The sequence below is a fragment of the Castor canadensis genome, chromosome 1 (genome assembly GCF_047511655.1).
Source record: "Castor canadensis chromosome 1, mCasCan1.hap1v2, whole genome shotgun sequence".
NCBI classification, from domain to species: domain Eukaryota; kingdom Metazoa; phylum Chordata; class Mammalia; order Rodentia; family Castoridae; genus Castor; species Castor canadensis.
Window position 1 is genome coordinate 114005885 of NC_133386.1, and position 19297 is coordinate 114025181.

Genomic DNA, 19297 nt, shown 5'->3' on the forward strand with positions numbered 1-19297 from the left:
TACACCAGTCACGCATAAGTGGCAGAGCCACAATTTGAATCTCTGTCAATCTGGTGTTAAAAGACCTGTTTTTAAGCAGGATGGCTTTCCACTCCAAGGAATCTTGCTTTCCACTTAGCAATTTTTCTCTCAACTTTGGGCAGAGCTATTAACTCTTTGGGTCTTGGTGGCTGAATAAGAACAAAACTGGAGGTCACTGATCTTTCCACTACATCAAGCATCGGAAAGGAAACGGTCCGCTTCACCAGAAGCTGGACAGCTGAAATAGAGAAGTCAGCACTCATCCTTGCACGCCCTCATTTTCTAAGAAATTCTTTTCAGAAGTAAGAAAAATAAATACTATTTTCATTGCAGGAAAGAGTCATTGCTTTCTAAGCCAAAGCTAGCTATTTACGTTTTTCTGGCAACCTCAATGCAATGACAAGTGACACATGAGATTCTTATTGGATGAGCTTTTCAGTCTTCCACTTGGTGTATTTTGGGTTTAGAGAGTGAGGCTGTGTGGCATGACCTCATTTCTGGATGGCCAACCTAAAATATAGCCTTGAAACTTCAAAGAAAAAAGAAAGAGCTCACACACACACACACACATGCACACAACACACGTTTGCATGCACACACACCCTCTCATGGAAACAAACATATTCTGTTTCACAAGAACAGTTTCCAATTTGCAATTTACACTTCCACTGAATCATCTGAGGTAATATCGAGACCACTTTGCAAATTCACCATGCCCCTTACATCCAGAAAAATGAGGCAGTTAAAATTTCCCTTTTCCCATATAATCTCTTTCTCCCTTTAAGCAGTTAGATGGAGATAGCTTGAGAGAGGGAGCAGATATTTTGGAAATCACAGTTGATGAACTGCAAACGTGTGTAAGTGATGCCCAGGGTGGGAGGGAGTGAAAAATGAAATTCTTCTTTGAAAATAGTGCACATGTCCCAGGAAAATCAGCCACACACTTTTTATGAAGCAACAGACTAGTGCTTTCTTTATATGTGTGCCAAGCAGCATTCCTGGGTAACAGTTCCATGTCTCATGAGGTGTAAGCCACTTCACTCCATCTTATTAGAAACATTCAAAACAAGGCACGGATTTTGAAACCCGTAAAATTTATGGAATTCTAAGCACACCAGAGGCAGATTGGAGTAGGGACTCCCCTATTTAACTGGTTTTAATTTACATTCACTTTAGCAGTTCAACCCACCTTGATTTGAAAACGTTAATGACTATAGCCATTTTAAAAAATAGTCTAAACTCACTTGTTTAAAGCTTTAAGGACCCAAGACAAATGAATCCCAGAGTCCCAGGAATACTGACTCTAACCTTTGTCACCCACCTGATTACCTACTCACCTCATAGACCATTTGAAAGACTAGTGGACAATGGAGTTACCAGCCCAAATATTCCTTAGAAATTCTTGACAGCAATTAATGAGGAGAGAAGTGATCAAGCAAGCCAATTTATCCTGAAGCACAAGTAAATTACACAGTGCACAGTGGCAAACGATACATCCTTCACAGAACAACCAGGCAAAGTACCCCATACACTTGTGGGCACACGGTTTGAAATAACATTGAAAAGCTTCATTTTCCACTACAAGGTAAGACTCAAAGGGAAAGCTCAATTTAAATATTTATTCTTTTATGTTAGCAGTGATTATCCATGTGGCATACAAGGTAGAGTTCGAAAATCAGAAGCAAAAGCAAAGAAGAGTGAACCATGGCTACTGCCCTCAAGAATCTTAATTAGGGCCACAAGATTCAAACGATGTTATACTCTCATGCACTTACTACAGATGAGGAAACAGATTCACCTTTAAACCTCAGATTTAAACATAGCCCTGGCCCATTGCAAAGTTCAATGGAAAAGTGAACCGTGCTTTAGAGAGTGAGACATGTTTTTCCTTGTAAGTTCAGTAAAAACTAACATGGCAGGCTTATTTCCTTCCAGGCAATGTCATAAGCACTTGACACAAACTAATTCATTTACTTCTTATAATAACCTATAAATAAGTACCGTGATTTTTTCCCATTTTACGGATGAGGATACTGAGGCAGAGAGGAGTTAAGCAATTTGTCCAGGGTCAAGCATTTCATAAGTGGTAAGTCTGATTTCAAATGGAAGCAGCTGACTTCAGATCACTCTCATTGCCACTCCACTATCCACCTAGCTAAGTGTGGTGGGCCAAGAAATGCTTGTTACATTAAGAGGATAATAACGTTCAGACAAAAAGAGAAATTCTCTGTGCTCATTAGGTGATATCTGGGACATTTCATTCAGGTGTTTTTTTTTTTTTATAGCATTTTAAGAAAAACATTGACACACTGAAACTTATCCAGTGGAGAACAAGAGGAGAAAAAAGTCCAAACATGTCCTAAGAGTACAGAGTAATTGGGACTGTTGGCTGGACAAAGAAACTTCAAGGGCGCACATTTATCCTTTTCCAAAAATGTCAAGAAGATCCTAAGCACCCTAAGATGAAGTGGGAAGCAGCCCTGGGACCTTCTCATTTGTCACTCATCTGCTCATCCATTTATACTGAGTGGCCAATATGCACCAAATGGAAGGAAATCTCCCTAGCTTAATAGCCCTTGTGTTTCAGAAGTGGAAGTATTGCTCACTCAACAGTGAAATCCCTTTTCTGGCATTTCTCCAGCAGAGGTGAGAAGAGCAGATAGCAGAGACCATTCCTGCACTGGGTGGAAAGGTAGGTGGGTAACCTGTGAGACCCTGCGAATAAGCAGATGCTACAATCCATCTATCCTGTCCTGCTCTACCACTGACAAAAAATGCCATGAAAATCCTCACAGATTACAGCTCTTAATCATCTTTAAGAGGCGAAGAGAAGCAGCCTCTAAAAAGAAGAAAGAAAATGAATGTTTTAAGTAGATTTTCTATTGAGAATCTGACAAGTTTGAACAGCAGTGAAACACACCACACTTTGAGAATAAGCCAAAACAAGAGAGTTCTAAAACAAAAGGTAATTATATAGAGAAAACACAATTTCTCACCTCCGTTTCCTTTTCCTCAAGTTCCTCTTTCATTACTGAAATCGTGAACATATCTAATTAGCAATTATCTTACTCTCAGAGAATGCCTTGTCCATGTTTTTTGTTTTGTCATCAACAAAGAAATTGTGGTCTCAGCATCATGGTTTCCCCCAAAGGGCAGGACAGGGCCCAAGTCCCAGTAGCAACCAGCACTTGTCATTGGCTCCTCCAGTAAAATATCTTCCAATTTCTGAGTCAAGAGAGGGATCTGAGGTCAAGATCAATAAACACATTCCAGAATAGGAGCACTTCCAAGTGAAGAGACCAGTCAAAACCAGTGCAATGGTATGAAATTTAAGACCAACAATACTTCCCATGAATATGGCATTCTTTATTAAAATTAAGTATTGCTATTAGTATGGGTTTTTTTTAACATTTAAAAATTTTTTTTCTTGAACAATGGATTACCGAGAAAAAAAGATATAGTAAAATCTTGTGCTATTTCAAGCATCCTTTTTTAGATAGGGTTACGAATTTTCCATAGACAGTATATTTCTGGAACCAATTCTGGGAGGTTTTATAAAACATTTTCTTTTGCCCCCATCAATGGCACTAGGAGATTTGTATGGATGAGTGTAAAATTGGAATTAGTCTACCAAAATATGGTAATGTTATTGTCTTGTCAGAACAAGTCTCCAGTCCACACTTGCTCACTTCTTCTGAGTATTATTACTTCACTGTAAGTTCTTGTTGCTCAAGTTTTTGGAGAACTGAGAGTGGATCGGGGAATACCCCAAGAAAGGAAAGAAGGTCTCCCAACAAAACATATATGTTGTTCTGCAGTTCACAATATTCTTTGAAAAACAAACATCATTCAACCCTAGCCAGGATCACTCACACAGGACCTTGGCCCTGAATCAAAGAGTGAAGTTCAGAAGAAGATAAAAGCGTGTATGCAGCATTTTGTGAAGGCAGTTCAGGGTGTGTCTCTCCCATCACTCACTATCTTGCCAATATAGAGAAAAAGAAGGACAGGGGTGGTGGGGGTTGAGGGTTACCTCTCTACAGTAACACTGTCTTCAAAAAACTAAATCACAAATGTACCCTGATCATTTGGAGAAGGTAAATGATCTCTCAGATCATCTTTGCCCATCCTCTATTGTCTTTCTCTAGGTTTGAATCTTAGATCTTTTATGATCTTTTATGAGGGATGAAGGAACCAAAACGATTATGACTAATGAAGTGTAAGATATTTATGTCTCCATTAGCGCCACTAATGAAGGGAAGAAGTGAAAGGTAAATACCAGACAATCCAGAAACCATTTGTATTTGATCCTGCAGCAAGATAGATGTGTTCTCTTGCAGTATACTTGCCTTCCAAAACATTTTCCTCCTCTGAGTCAATGACAAAATCAGATAGTCTTCCAGAGCTCACACTAACTGATAATGGGAGAGAAGGCCAAGAAAGATTGGGTGGCCTTGAACAAATCTGGGAGGAATTCAGTTGGGTGTTGTACATATCTTCAAGTCTACCTTTTAGTGAACACTACTGCATTAGCTCCTTACATCACTAAGGATGCTACTAAGCTCTACCACCCCCATGGTACAGATGAGAAAAATCGAGGCAAAAGGAGGTTAAGAAGTTCCTTACCTGCCCAGCAACTGGGAGGGGAGGGAGTTGGGACTCAGGCCTAGACCTGTGTGGCTCCAGTGTCCATATTCTTTCCCCTGTGCCTTGCTGCTTCTCATTTTTAAGAGATCATATTCTCGGTAGATATTCCACATGAACACAAATTACACACCAGACACCTAAGTATGCAAATTTGCCAGGGAAGGGTAATTAACTGTTTACTGATGGGACATACTACACACCACGCTGGTATATAATATAAAACATCTTTACCACGAATTTCTTTGCAGATGAGTATGTTGACAGTTTCTGTTGAAACCAGGCACTTTGTTTCTACATCTCCACCAAGTTTAACACACAACATTTTGCAAAGCCACAACTCAGGTTAGATCTTACACTTTGACAAACCCAAGATAAGACTGGTGTTTAATCTTGACAGTGTCTCATTAGTGTAAATTAGTGACTCAATATTAAAACAAGAAAACAAATGGTTAGGAGAACCTAGCTAAAACAAGTTTCATTAAACAATAATGACTTAATATACCCTGCACCCAGTTTCAGAAAGCTTCAAGCTCCTTAATCATTTTCTGGATGGTTTCCATTCAACCAGCTTCCATGTTGGTATAAACGCATCAATCTCCAGTAAGGATGAGCATGGGAAAATGAGCATAATGTTAAGTCTACAGAGACCTTGATGTAATGTCAAAATCAGGTGATGTCAGTTTAAATTATAGCTTAAAAAAAGAAGACACTGTAAAGACAAATGTCTCCTGGAGCCTGTCTGGTTGCCCAGAGCGAATGCTCGAACAAGTTGGGTAGAGAAACCGGTTTCCATTTGCCTAGCTGTTTTCTCACTGCTCCCAGGTTTTCAGTTTTTCTCACGGCTTCCAAGACACTTGACAGAGGTAAAACACTCTACAATTCAGTAAACACAACTGAGCAAAGGGGTCTCCATAGTGTATCAACTTCTGATGCTCCACAGGGGAACCATCACTTGTAACAATCAATCAAATTCTTTGCTCATCACAGCCCTATATTGACTCCCATTATTACTAGAAGCCCTCAAGCTTTTACTACAGAAATTGCTAACTTTGTTGGCTGGAAGCCTCACATTTTTCAACACCAAGGATTTCTTTGATTAATATTCTCCTGTGGGTACCATGTTTCAAAGAGTCTATCTACTGTGTGCTTATTACAATGACCAGAGTTGTCTATTTCTCTCAGCTTTTGAAATACTGAAAATAGTTTACAGACCCAATACTACCTTAGTCCAGGGATACCAGGTTGGAAAGCAATAAAATTACAGTGTGAAGCAGGAAATAACAACAATAGTGCTATGCATTTATTGAGTGCTTACAATTTATGCCAGGCATTGTGCTAAGTGCATTATTTACATTATCCAATTTAATCCTCACCACAACCATGTGAGGTGAGCATTGTAATTATCTTGCTCATAGATTCAAAAACGTTAAGTAATTTGCCCAAGGCCACCAAACTAACGCCAGAACAAAAACTTGAATCCTCACTGTATGACTTCAAAGCCTGCCTCTCTCTCCTAGCTGCATTTCTAGTTCCTGCCACTCCTTTTGGAAAATGTCATGTGCATTGTGCCTACTTTGGGAACCTCTGGAAATCATCAAGCTATAATCTTACTCCTCCAATTCTTTTTTCCTTAGTCTGAGAAGTATTACTACTGCTCTTCAAAAGATAAAGACAGACAGACAGAGACAGAGAGAACGCCTATAGTATCAAATACCTTCAACCCAAGTCAAAAACATTCCAGAATAAACCGAGGAACTGGGTATTTTACATTTACCCCACCTAACTTCCTCTACCAACACTAATCATATAAGGAACTTTTCTCCTGCACATCGCAGGGATTTCAAACGTTGCCTTTTAAAGTTTCTTGAGTGTAATAGGTAACACCTCTAGATTTCCAGTTAACTTTGTACAACAAACTCTGGGTGCTCTTGCTACCATCCTTAATGCCTAGTCTCACCCCAAAGTGAAAAGAATGGATGTGGATGAGATAGAGGTACGAGTTTCCTATAGATGCTCAGAGTTCAAACTGTGGATTCTATAAATACAGCTAAATGTCCTCATGCCATCATGATTCATGTTCACAGCACATGTGACTAATATTAGCAAGTGTGGAGCAGGTTGCTGGGGGATCAAAAGACCAGGGGTATCTACAGTAGAATTTTGCTGTGTAAAAGTTAGGGATTCATACACAAGGACTATTAAAATTTTGGTACAAATGCTGACACACTGAGGGTTTACCATTTATGCCAGGCATTGTGCTAAGTGTGCTAACCCACACACTTTTTTCCTTGTGTTTAGAGTTAAGTTTCTATTGTAATATTTATGCAATAAATAATAATTTCAAAAGCACATTACGTACATAGTGTATAATTATATGACATGAGTATAAACACAGTAGCTATAACATGTCAGTCAAGCATTAACCATTAGTAAAGTAAGAGTCAGGATGCCTACCTGGGGTCACTTAGTTTCTCTCTCCCCCTAAACAGAAACTCTGTCCAGCTGTAAGATTGATTTTGTTCACTCTCTATGCCTCTACATGCAAACCTCTACCAGAAGCCCAAGAAGTGTTCTAGAATAACAGAATGAGGTCTTCCACGGGCATGGATTTCCAACTCAGAGAAAGACTGGTAAGATTACCACAGTGGACACAAGATGGGCTCCTTAGCAACCCAACACCATAAAGCTGTGTTTAAAAAAAGAAAAGAAAGATAAAAGTCTCCAGAGCAGAAGTTACAAAGAGGAGTGAGTACTATGAAGACCTTCTGTTGGTACTTGTTATGTAGGATGCAAGCCCCTTCTTAGCAAGCCTGACAAGAAATAGTAGGCGCACATGATCTCAAGGACTTGGCAGGCTGGCACTGAGGCCAGGTACACATGGGCTAGGCACAGATGCCAAAGTTAGCCCAGTCCATTGGAGCTTCAGGCCAGCATGCAAGGACACTGGTTGCTACCATTGCATTCAGACTCCCCAGAGAGTAAATTGTCTTTGGCAAATTAAATTCTAGATTATTCGAAGTCATAAACAATTGATAATAATCACAACTGTTCATCATTGTTGAGAGCTTGCCATACAACACCCAGGGCATCTGCTCTAGTCTTTCATCATTGTGAGAAACAACAGAGAACACAGGCCTCTAAAACACCTCTGATTGGACTGGGGACTCTCAAGGACATCCCCGCTAATACAGCCAGGTCATGAGCGTCCACAATTGCTCAATGGTTCTGGGTGAGGACAAAGGAAACCAGAAGAAATAAACCATTGCTGGTGTTGAGATTCATGCTTAGTCTTCAGTAACATCATGATTTGATTCATACACTGCAAAGAACAACAATGCAAAATGAGTGCCTGTTTGTAATAACAAACTAAAAAGTGTTAAAAAAAAAAAAAAGTCCCTTGCCACATTTCCAAATTCTACTCATTTTCCCAAGCTTAGCATAGATGTGCATCCCCCATGAAACTCCTGAAGCCCTCATTCCTGTTTCAATGTGGTACCCACATCCTCTGAACCAGCACAAGGGTTTATCTGTATTTCATCAGTAATAATAAAATAATAAAGAGTTGCCATTTATCAAGTGCTGACTCTTTGCCAGGCCCTTATTTCAAATCCTAAAGCAACTTTTTCAGGAAGGCATGCATTGTTGACACTTTAAAGACTTAGGAAGAAGATTAAGTAACTTGTTCAGACTCAAAGGTGGTAGAAGTTGAAATTTGAACTTGAGCTTGCTGTATCTTATGAACCAGCATTGCCTCATATTTGTCTTAGTTAGTGACAACGTCCTTGAGGACCAGACTCATGTCTGAGTCACCACTCACTTAAGAGCTATTTTAAGTATATAATGAACAGAACACAGTAGATGTTTAATAAATACTTGTTGAACGATAGACAAAATATCAGAAAACTCACAGGAAGAGGTAGAAAGGGCTATTGTCATAGCGTTGCGTTAATATTTTTCTGGGCCTTTTATTACAGAATGTCCTCTCTCTCAGTGAGTTCGACATGATTTGTCAGAGAGCCTACTGTTTCATTACCATGCTCACCTCCGACCCCCCAGTGTGCCAAAGAGGAAGGTCCAGCAGGCAGTGAGAGCTACAGCTTGAGCTTCTAAAGAGAACTGGCTGCATTGTCCTTTTCTACAATCCCCATCACTCCACAATCTTCAGTATCCCCCCAGCCAGTCGGAATCAGGAAAAGATAAGCAAGCCAAGAAAGGGGGACTATTTAGCCCCTGTGTACCATTTATGTGGTCCAACAGCAACCTATGAATCTTCTAGATTTATTTTTTTTCTGTTAAAGCATAAAGAACAAGTGGTCATGAGCGGGCCCATAAATTTGCTCTGACTTTTATTAGATGGGAAATATTTTTGCCCAAGAGGTCAGCACAACCTGGAGGAAAAGAAAAAAACTCCCCAAAAGGGAACTACCATGCTACCCCTGACATAGCCTAGGCCTGCTGTCTACTGACAAGTAAGTCGAGGCTATCGTGCACAGTTACAGTTCCTTAAAAGTCATCAAAATGGGTTAATTTTTCCCATTCAATGTTACCTTTTCACACACTTCATATCTCATACAGATGTGGTGGGGAAAGAGTATGATGGAGACTACTAAATTATGAAGCTGAATTCCTTAATGATGAAAGAAAAGTGGACCGATTGCATACACCACCTCGGAGACCTGACATACAGAACAGATGAAGCTACAAGGCTGGACACATGGGAGGACACCCTGTAAAAATCTACTCTTGCCTTTTACTTTGTGAGATCCCCTAGTCTAACATTCAACTTTTGTTTTAAAAAAATGTCCTATTCATTCATTTGTATTTTTTTAAAAAGTATTAATTGGTTATCTGATGTGGTACTATGAATAAGATTTTGTTGCTGGTCTCTAGCAGTTTCCAGTCCTGCAGGAGTGAGTCTGTCTAAGAAAATAATTCCCATGCCGTCTGATACAAGGATTTGCTGAACAGTGCACACCCCCAGCTGCTACCTCACAGCACCTAATAGCATAGCTGGCTGTACAGCACAGCGTAACTAAAATTAATTAAGATAATGGACTTGACTGTGCCCACCTGGTAATTTTACCTAGGTTATCTGATTTCATCCTCAATTAATCCACCATGAAAAAAAATATTATTCTCAGGAAAAAGCAAAACCAAAAACCTGAAGTGACTACCAAATCTATTCCTTTCAAGTCTATGTAAAAGAACACCTGGAATTTCACAGAAAATAAATTTCTCTACAGAAAGGAAACAGTTTATGACAAACTCAGATATTTCATAAGATAAACCATAGCTTCTCCACAGAGCCTTCTCCATAAAATAGTTTCCAGCCACTGAGCTGGCCAAGTCTAAATCAGTAAACTCTACAACCATAACTAATAAAAGATAGTTTTTGATTTGAGGAGGAAATTTACAAGAAAAGGAGAAAAAAAAAAAACCCCACAAAATCAAACAAAACCAAAAGGAAGGTCCCTAAAACTTCAAGGGAAGGCGAAAGCTGCCCTCTCCTAAATTTGACTGACAAGAGGAAATTCATGCAACTCTCCTCTGCGCTTGGTGGAGGAGAAGTAGAGCTGTTATTTTCAAAAGAAATCACTTCTTGAAGACGATCAAGTGGAAGTAGCATTCTAAGTCATCTGGGGAGATGCCGCAGACACCTTGGTGGGTTCTGCATGCAGAAGCCGCAATTCTCCTGGCCCATATTTCTTGATGTTTGATACTTGGATTACCCCAGCAGGAAACGAGCAGTCTTTGAATGGAGGGTTTTGTTCAGATTTCTAATAGCTTCCAGCATTTGCCCCAGATCACAAGGAGTATACCAAATTTACTTAGACATCCAGGCCAGACGTGAAGAATTTCTCTGCCAGATCTTGTAAGCTCCACCGATTTAACATTTTGGCTTCTCCTGGGCAAACAGAAGACAGCCAAACAGTACTGGTGCCGGGGGGGGGGGGCAATCTGGTGACATGTGGCAGTTCTTGAAAGAAAATTAATGAACACAACCAGTAACCTTTCTGCCCCTCTCTTCTCTCCTCATTCAAGGGAGAAAAGTAAAGTTTCAGCCACAGAGTAGGGGGCAGCTAGGCAACTCCTGCCCCTTAGCCCAGCTCCAAGGTCATTTTTCTTTCTCCAATAGACTTGCCACCTTGTATTGTTTGCTTTCAAGACCACCTCACTAGGAAGTCAGCTGACTTAAAGGTAGAGCCATTATTTGTTCCATTCAGTTTCCTCCTTGTTCCTGGAATAAATAAAAACCTGCTGCTGGCAACTAACTTCTGATTCAGTCACAAAAACTATGCACAATCATGTGTTCTCTCATACATGGAAGGTACAAATACAAATAGAAGCATTATCCTATACACATATACATATGCATGTATGCATGCAGAACATGTCTCCAAAAGTGGGACTGTAGAGGAGATGAAGAAAGAAAAGAGGAAAAGAAGAAAGAATGATAGAGTGAATAATACCAAAACATATCGCATCTGTATAAGCATAAGACACAATAAAACACACTGAAAACTATTGAACGATATAGGATGGGGGGAAAGGATGTAAGGAAGAGTACGAGAAAGAGTTTCATTGACTAAGGTACAATACATTTACAGGTAAAATCCCAAGGCAAAACTGCACTGAACAATGAACAGATGCTTAAACAATGAAGGACAGGAATGTGAAACATGTCACGTTAAGGGGAGAGTAATAGCAGGAGGCAGAGGGTGAAGGAGGGGGAATATGGTGAAGGTACTTTCTATGCATGTATGAATATGGAACACTGAAACCTGTTGAAGTCATTTCAAGAAGGGGAGCAGGAGAAGAGGGAGAAAAAAATGGAGGGATAAACCAAACCAGGGTACAATGTATGTATATATGGAAATGGCATAACAGAACCCCCTTCATAACTATCATATACTAATAAAAACTTTTAAAAAATAAGCACAACCAAATCCAATAAAATATTTGTGTGGTGCCTACTATGTGCCAGGCACTGTGCCTCCCATGTTATATATATATATAAATTGAATGACAAGGAGAGAAATCAACAACAGAATCATTTATCAAGGGCTGACTCTGAAAAGCCCATGTTAAATACACAAACACACTTGGTCTCACTCCTCACCAGCCTTTGAGCAATATGCAATTGTCTCTTTCCTCTTTCAGAGGAAAAAAGATGAAATAAACTTGCCCCAAATCACACAGCTTATCAGTGACAGAACTGGGATATGAATCTAGCAATGCCTAAGCCACAATAAAGAAGAAAACATGAAATAACATTAAAAGTTTGTTGTGAGGGCTGGGGGTGTAGCTCAGTGACAGAGCGCTTGCTTAGCTCATGTGAGGTCCTTCTTTCCATTTACAGCACCAAAAAAAAAAAACCACTTTGTTGTAGCATAGAAGCATGAGATAGATGGTAAAGTTTTCCAGATTACATACTAGTTATTCATGTTTGGACCAAGAGCATCATGAAACTAATTTGTAGGCAATTTTTGTCATCTTTCTAATATTCGGAACAATATAATATGTGTGATCCATTTCCAGTCCTAAAAAGACCTACCTAGAGTAATAACAATTAAGAGAGAGATTAAGACAGACAAGGTAATAACAACACAACATGACAATTAAAATGATAACATTAAAAAAAATTTCCTTATAGATACACTCGGTTTCTTTGATCTGAAGCTAAACTGTTCTGTGTGTATGTGTGTATCTGTATGTGTGTGTGTGTGTGTGTGTGTGTGTGTGTGTGTTGTGTGTGTGTGTGTGTGTGTGTGTTTCCTGCTAGGTTTTCTTGCTATAATCTAACTATATTCTTATATTACTAGATGGTAAAACATTCTTTACAAAGTTTTTGAAAGGACTCATCTTAACAAAGAAAACATTCATAAGAGTTAAATGGGCAACTCAACTCATGGGTGGGACAAGTAATGAAAAGCTTACTGACATCTGATTTCTGAACTAAAACAGTAAGAAAGAGGCAAAATAAAAGAAAAAAAGTTCAAAATCTTTGACAGTACAGAATTTCAAGGAGAAAGGAGGAAGGAAAAAGTCAGGGAGCTTTGGGGAGAGAAGGCATTGTCTAATTGCAACTCAGCTGTCAAATTCCAAGGAGCAGAGGGACATTTGGAAAGCCTGGTTCTTCAGAGTTCTCAGGCCGCTCACTGCTCCTAACTTCCAACAGCATAACATTCATCCAAGCATAGGGACCTGCATAGTGAGGACCCTACCAGGGACAGAGTAGGGGCCCTTCTGATAATGTGCAGGAAGTCTCTGCCCCCACTTGTAACAAAACAACACACCTGGGTACATAAATACAATTTGCACACAATTCCCAAGGTCCAGTGAGATATGGACTGAGAACTCTCCTGCAAAGGAAGAATCCTTACACATGAGAAACTAGCCAAGACAATGGCACAAGTAAGATGGTTCACCTGCTTTCTTAGTGTGTGGCCTCAAAATAGAGGCCAGTTTCTAAACATGAGCTGAGCAGGGAGACTCACATTTAGGAGATGGTCTGGCCACTAACAGTATGGCTGTCTACCTGCACTATGAATAACTGTGTAATCTTGAACAAGTTTTATTGAATTACTTGTACTTCTGTTGCCTTATCTTTAAAGTATGAATGATAATAAACATATTTCAAAATGATGCATAGATTAAATTAGTCTTTATCTAGAAAGCACTTAGAACCTAGCACCTGAGCAAAAAATAACAATTGTTAGCTGCTAATTATCCTATGGTCCTTTTTAGAGAAAAAGAAAGATGGCCTAGGTATGAAGGTCCCTCTCAGAAAGGCACTGAACGGCTTCAGACAACAATGATTAATGTCATAACATTGATTTGTGTGCCCTGCATTAATCATCATCAGGTGTTCATTTCTGCTCTTTTGCAAAGTTAACTGTTTGGCTAACTGAATAAGTATCACCATCTATGCTCCCATGCAAGACAAGACGATGCTAATGTTGAATGCTAGACAATGTAGCTAACATGCAAAATTTATCATAAATAATGTATATTTTAAAAATATGCCATCAGACAATGACTTTCAGGCACACAGCTTTGGATTATCACAGATCCATAGACGTGATAAATTAGAAAAGACCTCAGTAATTCTGGACATCTAGTCCAGGCCCTCACTAAGCACCTTGAAAACCCAAGTTCAGAGACATGAGTGACTTACCCAGACAGACCTAAGAATGTCTCTTTGCTCATCTGCATCCTTCCACTAGACTGTCAACCCCTGGAGGCTAGAACCTAGTCACATTTGTCCTCACTGCTTCATGCCAGCTCAGCAATGCAGACAGACAAAGAAAACAGCAACAAATGGATTTGAAAAGAATCAGAAGGCTACAATGTCTTTGCTTCTACTCAGGTACCATTTCTCAGGTACCAAGAAAGGAGAGCTACTTATTCCATTCACTGAAGAGATGATGCCAGAGAGAGTAAAGCAGAAAGGCCCTTGAGCACTCTGCCAGAACAGGGTCAGAAGACGAGCTTCAGTTCTACTTCCACCCTTACTTGCTCTGTGACATTGACCAGCATTTAAACTCTTCTAAAAGATGACTAGGCAAGATGCTTTCCTTGATAGAGCTGAAAGGAGGTCACAAAATAGAACTCAATAATAAGGATCCTAATGACTTTCATGTCACTTCATGTTTGTGCTAAACTTGATAATTCTTAAAAGGCTCTTTGTACATGATCATTTAATCTTCACAGTAACCTTAAGTAGGTCAGGAAATACCTTATAGCTCCATTTTACACATGGATGACATCAAGGCCCAAAGAGGCCACATGCTTACATTACAGTTGAGTAACAAATACCACCTGCACTAACGCCCAATGTACACTAAGGAAGAAAAAGATATGCTCACTGGCAGATCAAGGGCCCAAGAAAAACAGCACATGGCTTTAAGCTGAAATTAACCAGGAGCCATGGAGCCTGGTCAAGCCTCCCTAACTTCCTGATTCCTTTACTCAAAATCCTACTTTCAAAGATATGCCTCTCCCACGGCCACAGGAAGATTAGACGGGTTATGGGAGATATGAAGTCAAGAGATTTGGCAGATAGATCAGACAAAGAAGGAGAAGCCTCATGAAATGTATCCTGCCTGCAATAAAGCAAAAATATTTCTCAACATTTTGTTAAATTACACAGGAAGAAAGATTCTGAAGTAAGGAAAAGAATAATAAATGGAAAATGTGATACCCGTTTTTTATTGTTTGAGCTGAATTAAATGTCATTAGTATTCACTCTTTATAGAATATACTACTCAATTTTTTTAATTTCAATAAACCTTAGCAAATATATAAGATCCATCTTAGATTTGTTGGGAAGGGTCACTCCAAAGCCCTATGTTATCACCAAAAGCCCTAGAAGACTGACCTACTGGCTAATTGGAAGGGACTTTTATCATTCAAGATTTTCTAAAATCTTTCCTTTGAACACCTCGACATCCTCCTGATAGCTTCCCACTTTATTGGTAAGTGCCATCATCTCCAGGAGCTATGTCTCTGTGTACAGCTTTGTTATATCACATAGTTCTAAATAACGTCCTTTTTCTGCTGGTGAAACACAGGTGAAAGGATAGGGAAAGATGGAAGTTTCTGAACTAAACAGCCTCAGAGTTCTCCTGGATAGCTGAGCTCTTTCTTACTCACCGTAAATCTCCTTTCTAAAGAGAGAACTTTTGGCTTTCTGGTTTAGCCATTTTCAAAACAACCAAACCTAATTCATTCAAAACGTCATCAGGCAAAACAGAATCTACCAGCCATTGCCAACTTTGCATCATACTAAAGAGAGATGGCAGAAGGACAAATTGATTTTTGAACTTTAAAAGACAGTACACCTTCCTACGTCTTCACCATCACTATAAAAGATGCCTACCACTCATGCCCTGTTTCTTTTGCTCAACAACACTACCTGCTAAGCAGAATATTTCCAAATGCTGTCTTCCAGACTGTATCCTCCAGTTTTATTCCTTCTTTCCAACTTTCCAGCATAGAATCTCATTAACTGGTTTGCTTCTCTGGCTGCTATTTGATATTGTCATAACTTCCCCCATTTTAAGATATCCTACTAAGTATTTCCCTATGGAAGCAGTAGAGTTACCTACCCACCTTCCCATACACAAAATCCAAACCCGATTAAATCCCATCAAGTGTCATTGAGCAGTATACTATTTGGTATTGGTGTGGTGGAGAAAGACCTGAATTTTAGAATAATAATAGCTACTATTTTGATCTGACCCTGTGTACCAAGAATCTTAACATGTTTGGACCCACGGTATAGCTTGATACTGTGTAACAGAAAGGAATGTGGCCTCTCTTTTCTCGCCGGTCTGGGTTCAGCTCAAAACTCTACCACTTACACCAGGTTCCTAATCTTTTTGTGTCCCAGGTTTCTCATCTGTAAAATATGCACAGTAGCAGGGGACACCTCCTAGGGCTGTTTTAAGGGTTTAAATCAAGTGTAAAGTGATTAGTCCATGATCAAGTCCATAATGACATTTGGCTACTATTCTATTTCCCCTATTTGCAAAGGAAGAGACTGAAGCTCAGACTCAGCACATGACACAGCTGGAATTCAAATCCATACCCACCAAACAGAGAAGCTTTTACTCTTTCTCCTGCCTCATCCTGACCAGGAGCACTGCAGGAGGGTATATAAAGAAAGATAGAGTCCTGGACTGGGACTGCCTTGCAGGATCAGTCAAACCTCCTGCCAGGGCCTCTTCAAGGAACTGGCAGATGACCAATCCTGCTATTTATCCACAAGTTCCAATCCTTATCTATTTCTGCATCCCCAGACCTGGAGCAGCATCTGCTGAGGGCACAGGTGTGTTTTGAATGGATGGCTAATGAGATTTAAAGAAAATAGCAATGATAGCTAAGTACTGAGCAGAAACTGTGTGCTGGGCACTATTCTAAGGGAGCAACATGCACTAACATATTTGTCAGTAAACTTAATGAATCAAATTGGCTTTGTAGGATGATGCACAGGGGTGCAGCTCCTTTCCTAAAAGTGGGATCCTACAACACCTGTGGAGAAAGAGGAGGACACCTCAGACAAGGCAAACCACATGGGCAATGGTCAAGAGTGGAAAGGGGAAGCAGGGTATGAGGAAAAGAGTGAGGCCGGGTCAGGGATTTTCTGTAGGTAGAGAGACAGAAATGGGATCGGATGGCAGAGAAGGCAGTACAAATTGGGCCTCCAACACCAGGATGGGTGGGTGATTGGCGTTGACTCCACCAAAAAGGAAATGCTAAAGAAGCTGCTGGTAGCACCAAGGAACACTCACACAGACTTCTGCTCCAAGTCTTCAGCAAAACAGACAAACGTGGAGAATCTGAATCTCACTTTGGGGAGGCACGTGGGAGCATCACAAAAAAATCCCACAGACAGAATGGGGGAACTTTTGTCTTCATGGGACCTGCCCTGCAAGGAAACATTGACTAGGATAAGGAAAAGTGCCCTCCTTAAGAGCATTCAACATCAAAGCTCCAGGAGGCAGAACACAAAAGGCAGAGGACCCACATACATCTATACTGCATGCCCTGCAGAGGGGTCCCCAACCTAGGGAGCCACTGAGGAAAACACATGTGCAAGACTCTTGCAGCCATGCTCAGCCTCCCTACTACATGGGACACACACACAATATACACAAAAAATAAAAAATAAAACAAAATACAAGCCACAACACAAGGGGCACCTTTTCTAATTGATACAATGGCACAGGAAAGGTTTGGCAATCTTAAGAAACCCAGTCTAATTTCTTTCAATTATCCCATCTCGCATTCATGATTGCACTGTGCACATTTAAACCAGGAGCCTTGAGATGTTTAAACTAGTAATTAGGTAAATACATTTATTTATTTATAAATACATATTTATGAGCAGAGCACTACACTTTTTATAGTGGAAGATAACAGAATTTACCATCTAATAGACAAGATTACAAAAAGCATAAACAATAAGGCAAAAGAGAATGAAGGTCTTAGTTAGCATTCTACACACCATTAAGACACTTGCTGCCTAGGTTACTGAGGTACTAAGGGTCAGACCAGCAAGGAAAATATTGTCATCTAAACAAGACAAAAGGAAAAACAATACTGTCATCAGATTTAAATACAAAGTACAGTTGAAAGTTAAATTCAACTAGTAGTTTGGGAGGCCACAGTCTATTCTTGAAGCAGAAAGTCAGATTTTTTTAAGTAGCAGGGTCTAATCTTGGTTTAGACACACAATCAATGTCATTCTAGGAAAATATATAAAATACATTCATCTCCACTTGTACATCAGAGAGAGGTTTAATCAATATCTGAGAAGTAGAATGAAAAATTGCTCAGCTAATGCAGAACGTTCCTGTTAATGAAAACCACCCTAGACCTGGCCTGGCCCATGGATTCCACGGAGAAAGAATGGGGAAGGATGGAGATATTGTGAAATAACTCTATACCAAGCAAGAGAAGTTATTAGATAAAGGAAGGGAGGAAAAAAGGGAAACAAGAAAAACAAATGCTGTGTTTTAAGTCAAGAAAATAAGCATTTGGCCTGAAAGCAAAGGCATACACATTGACCATTAAATGAGAAGGTGAGAAATAAGAGACACAGATACAGTACCTCCATGTTTCTTTAAAGTTGGTAGCAACTCCTTACAATATAACTCCAGAGGCAAATGGCTGCCTTTTAAATTAAGAGAAAAGGGAGAGGGTTCCTGTATACCCAGAACTATGATAGGAAACTAACACATATTACTTCATTTCCTCCTCATAGAAACTTGGCAAGTTAGATCTCTCTGTCCCTACAGCACAGATGACAACATTGAGTCCAAAAAGAACACAGGCCTCAAACCATTTTCATCATGCCAACTGTGCAGGATGGGATTTAGGAAATTTGGTTGCCAGAGTCACCTTGGGTACCAAGAACTGCTGAGGAAATGAAGCAAGATAGTCTTGAGAGGCTTACCAAATATGGCCCATGCTACTGGCCCTTAAAGACCCAAATATAGTATAAATTTGTCCTTGACCATGGCCTCAGTGGCACATATCCACTGCCAATTGATAAGAATGCTCACAGCTATTTGCAGACCAGTTACAGTCTACTAGGATAAAAGATATCCAAGTGCATCCAACATGGAAAGGGCACTTGAGATAAGAACAACTTCCTCAGAAAACCTCAGGCTTGGATACACCATACCTGAAAGTTCACCAAAACTGGGTTACTGAAAAGTTAGTCTTCATTTCATTGTCTTTGCAATCTACTTATTTTGTTCTTAGTTCCTTGACTTCCACATTGTATTTCAAGCATCAAGTAGGTGGCTTTTATTAAATGTCTTCCAATGAGAGGCTGCAAAAAATACATAGGAAGAAAATATGCCTAAGCCATCAAAAACAATTGATTACCAAGGAACTTAAAAGAGACTTCAATTGCGTGTATAATGATTTAATCTCATTTCTATAAAAAAAATCCTGAAAGCTGTTCATAAACTGATACTTGGAAAATTGAAGGCCATTCATTCATTCATTCATTCAACAAATACTTAGTGAGCAATTATTACGTGTTAGAAATCCAGAGACATTCCCTAAACTCAAGGAAATAAAATCTCAAAAGAAGAAAGAGGATGAAAACTAG

The 19297-nt window shown here is 39.7% G+C and overlaps 1 long non-coding RNA gene and 1 pseudogene across 1 annotated transcript in view; both read right to left on the minus strand.

The window, feature by feature from the left end:
- LOC141414841 (uncharacterized) overlaps nt 1-17566 on the minus strand; it is a 137673-nt gene extending 120107 nt beyond the window's left edge. The window contains exon 1 of the long non-coding RNA XR_012439820.1: nt 4648-17566. This is a non-coding gene — a long non-coding RNA (uncharacterized lncRNA). The remainder of the gene's footprint in view (nt 1-4647) is intronic.
- The window catches only part of LOC109679001 (deuterosome assembly protein 1-like), a 569124-nt pseudogene that overhangs the window by 451396 nt on the left and 98431 nt on the right, over nt 1-19297 (minus strand).